The sequence below is a fragment of the Schistocerca cancellata genome, chromosome 4 (genome assembly GCF_023864275.1).
Source record: "Schistocerca cancellata isolate TAMUIC-IGC-003103 chromosome 4, iqSchCanc2.1, whole genome shotgun sequence".
Classification (NCBI taxonomy): domain Eukaryota; kingdom Metazoa; phylum Arthropoda; class Insecta; order Orthoptera; family Acrididae; genus Schistocerca; species Schistocerca cancellata.
In genome coordinates this window covers 146,749,695-146,755,847 of record NC_064629.1, presented here as the reverse complement: position 1 = coordinate 146,755,847, position 6,153 = coordinate 146,749,695, and the positions used below count along the sequence as shown (strand labels likewise).

General features: G+C 43.7%; 1 non-coding gene across 1 annotated transcript; it reads right to left on the bottom strand.

Moving 5' to 3' along the window:
* Nucleotides 1-3,708: 3,708 nt before the first annotated feature.
* Trnat-ugu (transfer RNA threonine (anticodon UGU)) lies at nucleotides 3,709-3,782 on the bottom strand. The gene has a single exon. It is a non-coding gene; the product is annotated as a tRNA-Thr (tRNA).
* Nucleotides 3,783-6,153: the final 2,371 nt, after the last annotated feature.

Genomic DNA, 6,153 nt, shown 5'->3' with positions numbered 1-6,153 from the left:
GTGTCAATATTGGAAAAATAACTACACATTCCAAAATTCTATGGAAAGTAAATGGTATTTGAGTGCAGGGGACTAGGATTCCAAAGATAATCCAGGGTTACAAATGCTCAGGGGGATTATCTGTGAAAAGGCATATGTCAAATCACTGGAATATGCATTTCCAGCCCCTGGCAAGCCTAACGAAGCCGAAAAAAGAATAGAAAGGAGAAAAATTCAAAACTATTTAAATGTAAGGTTGCGGGACAAATTATTACTCAGCCCTAAACAGAGCACACCATGTCTTTTGAGAGTTGCAGGTGTTGTAGGAATGGTACCAGATAGTCATGTGACTCCATACTGATGATGTTATCCATGTCAAAGAAGTGGTGTGAATGTACCAGTCAGTTGTAAGCAATCAGAGCCGTAGGATGGTCGACGTCGCAGAATGAAAGAACTGAACAATCGTAAATCGACGAGATCATGGCCATACCGTGAGTGAAGATAAATGGTGTGTTGTATCAATGCAGACAGCCTATCGAGTCTTCAAGGAACGATGTACCGGTCGAAGCCATGTAACACAAGAACAGTGGTCGCAAAAAGACACGTGTGACACGCCTTGTGAACGGCAATTTGTTACAAAACCGACGGTAACTGCTGCTGTCAGTGAATTCAAGTCAGTTTTAATCAGTTTCCAATCGAAAATTTTGAAAGGAACTGCAGTTAAAGGGCAATAGGAGGCGGGTACCTCGCAAAATGCCGCTGCCCACAGACGCTCATAAAGCTCCACGTCTTCAAAGCACCAAACAACACAGAATTGGGCATTAGGTGGATGGAGGCTTACAGCTTTGTTTGACAAGTGGCGATGTTACCTATTTTGAAGTGATGAAAGGCATCGAGTATACCGATGGCTTGACGAGACGTTTAATCCACAATATATGGATGATATGTTTGAGGTGGGAGGTCGTTCTATGATGCTTTGGGATACTTCTCGTACTTTAAGTTTGGTGCACTGATTCAGGAACTTTATTTAAACATACTCAAAGACAAAGTGTTTCCTTTTTCTGTACGTTGTGGACACTCTCGTCTTTCAACGTGGGCAACACTCGTGTTAAGAGAGCTGCGCGCATAAGGTTTGACTAACACTCAGGCATCCTATCCTTCCACGGCTGTTCTGCAAAATCAACAGGTCAGACGTAGCAATCAGTTCGTCTTATTTGCAGTGTTTGAACGGGCTCCAGACATAAAGCCTTTTGCGTTTCAGATGAGGAAGATGCGCAGACGCGGGCTCGGCCACCGGGTAGCCTTTGTATTGATCGACCGCTCGGCAGCCCACGCGTATCGCGACTTCTGATTCGCTCACGTACCGTTCGGCACAGCAAATACTTCATAAATTTAGGAAATAATTTTTACCTCTTCAGTTAAACAGTTACACTTACTTTTGTCACTGTAAAGTAGTTCTTCTCCTCACTTTTCATGTTAAATTTAAATGCTTTATAATCCTCTGCACTATAAAGTATTTTTGCGTACTACCTAGTAACGGATTCTGACTTGTTTTTGTATCTATTTCTTCTAATGCTTCTTGTCTTTTGTAATTCTCTTTTAAAATATAGAAGTAATTGAAATGATAATGAAATCGAGACCCTTAGCTGTCGACAGGCGTTGATATACACTCCTGGAAATTGAAATAAGAACACCGTGAATTCATTGTTCCAGGAAGGGGAAACTTTATTGACACATTCCTGGGGTCAGATACATCACATGATCACACTGACAGAACCACAGGCACATAGACACAGGCAACAGACATGCACAATGTCGGCACTAGTACAGTGTATATCCACCTTTCGCAGCAATGCAGGCTGCTATTCTCCCATGGAGACGATCGTAGAGATGCTGGATGTAGTCCTGTGGAACGGCTTGCCATGCCATTTCCACCTGGCGCCTCAGTTGGACCAGCGTTCGTGCTGGACGTGCAGACCGCGTGAGACGACGCTTCATCCAGTCCCAAACATGCTCAATGGGGGACAGATCCGGAGATCTTGCTGGCCAGGGTAGTTGACTTACACCTTCTAGAGCACGTTGGGTGGCACGGGATACATGCGGACGTGCATTGTCCTGTTGGAACAGCAAGTTCCCTTGCCGGTCTAGGAATGGTAGAACGATGGGTTCGATGAGGGTTTGCATGTACCGTGCACTATTCAGTGTCCCCTCGACGATCACCAGTGGTGTACGGCCAGTGTAGGAGATCGCTCCCCACACCATGATGCCGGGTGTTGGCCCTGTGTGCCTCGGTCGTATGCAGTCCTGATTGTGGCGCTCACCTGCACGGCGCCAAACACGCATACGACCATCATTGGCACCAAGGCAGAAGCTACTCTCATCGCTGAAGACGACACGTCTCCATTCGTCCCTCCATTCACGCCTGTCGCGACACCACTGGAGGCGGGCTGCACGATGTTGGGGCGTGAGCGGAAGACGGCCTAACGGTGTGCGGGACCGTAGCCCAGCTTCATGGAGACGGTTGCGAATGGTCCTCGCCGATACCCCAGGAGCAACAGTGTCCCTAATTTGCTGGGAAGTGGCGGTGCGGTCCCCTACGGCACTGCGTAGGATCCTACGGTCTTGGCGTGCATCCGTGCGTCGCTGCGGTCCGGTCCCAGGTCGACGGGCACGTGCACCTTCCGCCGACCACTGGCGACAACATCGATGTACTGTGGAGACCTCACGCCCCACGTGTTGAGCAATTCGGCGGTACGTCCACCCGGCCTCCCGCATGCCCACTATACGCCCTCGCTCAAAGTCCGTCAACTGCACATACGGTTCACGTCCACGCTGTCGCGGCATGCTACCAGTGTTAAAGACTGCGATGGAGCTCCGTATGCCACGGCAAACTGGCTGACACTGACGGCGGCGGTGCACAAATACTGCGCAGCTAGCGCCATTCGACGGCCAACACCGCGGTTCCTGGTGTGTCCGCTGTGCCATGCGTGTGATCATTGCATGTACAGCCCTCTCGCAGTGTCCGGAGCAAGTATGGTGGGTCTGACACACCGGTGTCAATGTGTTCTTTTTTCCATTTCCAGGAGTGTACATCAACGGGGACAGCTAAAAATGTGTGTCTCGACCGGCACTCGAACCTGGGATCTCCTGCTTACATGGCAGCGCTCTATCCACCTTTTTTTCTTTTTTTAATCTCATTTCTTACATTGTTCGTTGAATTTTGTTCTGGGCGGATGTCCGCTGACACCCATTTAGGTTCGTCGTCGATCCATTTACTCAGTTTTTTTGTTACAGAGGGTAGCTAATCCTCTGACCGAACACGCTGAGCTACTCTGCCGGCGATCCATCTGAGCCACCGAGGGCACAGAGGATAGTGCGACTGCAGGAATTTATCCCTTGCACTCTCCCCGGGGGACCCACATTCCCAACTTAATGACCACACACTACATTCGTAGTGCCTCTGCCAATTACACTCATTTCTCGCGGTAGACAATCTTACCGAGTCCCGTATAAGTTCGGGCAATGCTTGTACATCCAGCACAGAAGAAGGAGGTCAATGGCCAGTTAGCCTTAACTATATGGAGATGGTATCTGTTCTTTCGGACATGTCGGTAAGAACAGTTACCATCGGTGACCATGCAGCTCTCTTAGAATGAAATGATAACGAAATCAAGACTCTAGGCTGTCGACAGGCATTGATATACATATACGGGGACAGTTGAAAATCTATGCGCCGACCGGGACTCGAACCCGGGATCTCCTGCTTACATGGCAGACGCTCTATCCACCTGAGCCACCGAGACCACAGAGGATAGTGCGACTGCAGGGATTTATCCCTTGCACGCTCCCTGTGAGACTCACATTCCCAATTTAATGTCCAGTTGGACAATTCGTGTGCATCCAGCACAGAAGAAGAAGGTCAATGGCCAGTTAGCCTTAACTATGAGAAGATGGTATCTGGTCTTTCTTATAGTCTTTACAATAAAAATAATCAATAAATTTAAGGATTTGTTAATACTTATATGTATCTGGAATTTATTTTTAAATTTTGGTTTTTAATAAAATTTACATTTTGTAATATTTGTTTAAACTCTAGATAGTTAATTTTAAATTCTTAGTAATTCACTTAAAATTATAATATAACAGAATGGTAGCTGTTATATTCTATTTAAAATTATGTATTTTAACTAAATTTTTACTAATTCTGTTAAAATTATAAGGTTCTGAAATGTAGCTGAAATTTTTTGGTTTTAAAAATTATGTATTTTAACAAATTTTTGGGATTTCACAAAATTTTAAAATTTTTAAAGTAGCTGGAAAGTAGCACAGCACCCCTCCGTTCTTATCTATTTGGAAGACCCAGTTATGTTGAAAAAATGTTGTCTAATATAAAATTTTTAAGAAAATAAATCAGAGAGAGAAATAACAAAGTTATAACTTGTTTTACTGAGTTTTTCGTTTTCTTATCTGTACAGCCAATAAAAGGGAGGTAATAATGAGGTAATCTGAAACATTTATATCTGATTTCATGTTTGAAATATGAAAATGTAGATATCACGGAATTTAAAGTAACTATCATTGAATTTGACTGAAAATTTGACTAAATAATAGGGAAATGATTGTTCATCAAAAATAGTTTCGAAAAAACTGGTGAATAAACTTGAAAAATAGTAGACATATTTAAAAATGACGCAAATATTCGAGAAAAATGATGGAAAGGTGATGAAAATAGGTTAAATTTGGAATCTTATTAAATAACCTACAATGACGGTTTTTTCTTGTGATTTTCTGACATTCTGCGAAAAACGAATTTCTTGTCATAGTTTCTATCAATTTCCGCGATATTTACATGAAATTCTATGATTTTTCGTTTTTTATAAAACTGCAACAGAACATGCAAACTATATTTACTCACACAAGCTTTTAGATTCACTCATGGAGTGCAGCATTCACCATGTGGGGGACTTATCAATTTGTTTATACCGCAAATTGCACCTAAAGTGAAGTTACAATTTTCTTACACATTCCAGTAATACTTCTACATCTACACCAACATCGATGCCCTACAGTCAACCTTATTGGGTGTGGCGGAGGGCATCCCCATACCACTACTAGTCATTTACTTTCCTGTTCCATTCGCAAATAGAGCGAGGGATGTATAAGTGTCTATATACCTCCGTATGGGCCCTAATTTCTCGCATATTATCTTCGTGGTCCTTATGCGCAATATACGTTTAAGGAAATAGAATTGTTCTGCAGTCAGTTCCAAATGCCGATTTTCTAAATTTTCCAAATAGTATATCTCGAAAAGGAGATTGCCTTCCCTCCAGGGATTCCCATCTGAGATCTCGAAGCATCTTCGTAACACTTGAGTGTTGTTCGAACCTACCAGTAACAAATCTACCATCCCGCCTCTGAATTGCTTCGGTGTCTTCCTTTAATCTGACCTAGTACGGATTCCAAGCACTCGTGTAGTACTCAACGTCGCACTAGCATCCTATATGCGATCTCCTTTACAAATAAACCACACTTTCCCACAAATCTTCCAAGAGACCGAAGTCGACCATTCGCTTTTCCTACTACAGTCCTCACACACTCGTTGCATTTCATATCGCTTTGCGACGTTACGCCTAGATAGTTAAACGACAAGATAGTGTCAAGCTGGACACTAATAATGATTTATCTGATTTAAAGCTATCTGCTACTCATCACAACAACTAGTAATTTTGTCTAAATCATCTTGTGTCCTCCTACAGTCACTCAACTTCGACACCCTACCGTACACCACAGCATCATCAGCAAACAACCGCAGGCTACCCTGTCCGCCAAATCATTTGTGTATCTAGAGAACAACAGCGGTCCTATCACATTACACTGGGACACCCCTGACGATACCCTTGTCTCTGATTAACATTGGCCATCGAGGACAACAAACTGGGCTCTATTATTTAAGAAGTCTTCGAGCCACTCACATGTCTGTGAACCTGTTCCATACGTTCGTATCTTCTTTGACAGAATGCAATGGCGTACAGTGTAAAATGGAAATACGTAAATCTAGAAATATGGAAGTTGCCTGTTTCCCTTCATCCATAGTTCACAGTGCATCATGCGAGAAAAGGGCTAGCTGAGTTACGCAAAAGCGATGCTTTCTAATACCATGTTGATTCGTGGACA